This window comes from Liolophura sinensis, unplaced genomic scaffold (genome assembly GCF_032854445.1).
Source record: "Liolophura sinensis isolate JHLJ2023 unplaced genomic scaffold, CUHK_Ljap_v2 scaffold_38, whole genome shotgun sequence".
Classification (NCBI taxonomy): domain Eukaryota; kingdom Metazoa; phylum Mollusca; class Polyplacophora; order Chitonida; family Chitonidae; genus Liolophura; species Liolophura sinensis.
Window position 1 is genome coordinate 154970 of NW_027017977.1, and position 1710 is coordinate 156679.

A 1710-nucleotide genomic window follows, 5' to 3' on the forward strand; every position below is an offset into this window, starting at 1 on the left:
GGTGGAATGTGACATCATGTTTGGCCAGCAGTTGGCTCCCCGCATCCATAAATTCGCGCCCAGGGTCAACTTGGAGAAGCGTCGGCAATCTCAGGGGTCCCTGCTTGTAAATGCGAGAGAGAACATCAGCGACTTCTTTTGGGATCTTTAGTAGCCAGAGGTTCCGCCTCCTTCCGCGAGAAGCGACATCAACAACTGTCAGCGCGTACTTATACAGCTTTCGGCCTCGCCCATCATGTGGTAGAAATAGAAGATCAGCTTGGTGGATGTCATTCGGCGTGGAAACATCGAACATAGGCCTCGGTATTTTTCGGGGACGAAGCAGGTATATCTGCCAGATAGCCTGCTTTTTCATCCAGGCGCGGACCACATCTTCGGAGACTTTAGCCGCAGTGGCAAGTTTCTGGATGGCCGCGCGGCCCTTACAGTACCCACGAGGGCTGTAGTAGATATTTGCCAGGCGAGCAGACACCTTACGAGCCATATCATTAAGGTATTCTAGCAGCCCTCTAACAGATTTGCGACGAAAAAGATGTTAATCATCGCGGCGCAGAACCACCTCACTACTAAGATCGTGCCACACGGCGAGGAGCTCGATGGCGAGTCCGGCACAGTCAGTTCGGATTACTTGGTGAGTTTTGCGATTCCGTAACTCACACCCCCAACCACACACATTCCCAGGATGACGGTCATCTCGCGGTGTTTTTGATCTTCACTAGGCACATAGAAATCTTAAAGCTGTGGCTCTGAGCCCAGCAGCGCGTCGCGTGCATCGCGTGTAAGAGTTTTGCCTGTGACCCTAGAATACTCGCGGATTGCAGCGTCGACATCCCGGAACGTTTGGACAGCGTGGCCCTGGCCGCGGAGTTCATCGTTGATCCAGTCCAAGCGCTCAGTGCGCTTTCGGGCCCATTTTTCCTGGGCGGCTTGGAGCTGCTCTTCAGCGTGGTCATAGCGCCTCCGCTCTTGGTCGACACCGGAACTCCTCAGCATCGAAAACATATAGCTGCTCCCGCTGAAGGCCAAAGCGTTTACGAGGGCGCCGCCCATCATCATTGCGATGGAGACCATTACTACTGGATTATATTGGGAGGAAGGAGCCCTTGTTTAATTAGCAGGTCCTTCAAAAACATAGCCAGGCCTACATCTGCAATGACCATGCCGACGTCATGGGGTGTTAAGTCGAGCTTCGGGAGGGCTCCTTTCAGGAACATCTGGCCGAGACGAGCGTACCCAGTAGCCAGGAGAGAGACCACAGTGGCGTGGCAGGCCGCGTTGACTAGCACTTTTCCGTCACCGGGTGGAGTAGACATGCTGATCTATATAGAAAGGGTCGCGACGTGTATTCAAATGGAGATTCTTTTCTTGCGGCGTGATATCTTTTTGCGGCGTAATATCTGCACCTCGTGCATGTGCTGTATAGCAGCTGCGCCACGCGCGTAGCAACACTAACACTGCAAGGCTGCCAACGCTTAATAACGCAAGGGGCGCCCTCCAGCGGGTGATTTGGTGTGCATTCGTAGAATCGGGTTCCTTCGCAAAATCTTTGGCTCCCCCTCCTTCGTAGAATCCGGTTCCTTCGGCTGTTTGTTAGAAGAAACAACTATACCAAGCAAAGCAGCCTTTGCCCCGCGAAGCTCGTCCTTGAGCTTTTCAGTCTTGGCCTTTCTCGCTGCAGTACCCGCTCGACCCGCAGCGACTCTTTTGGGA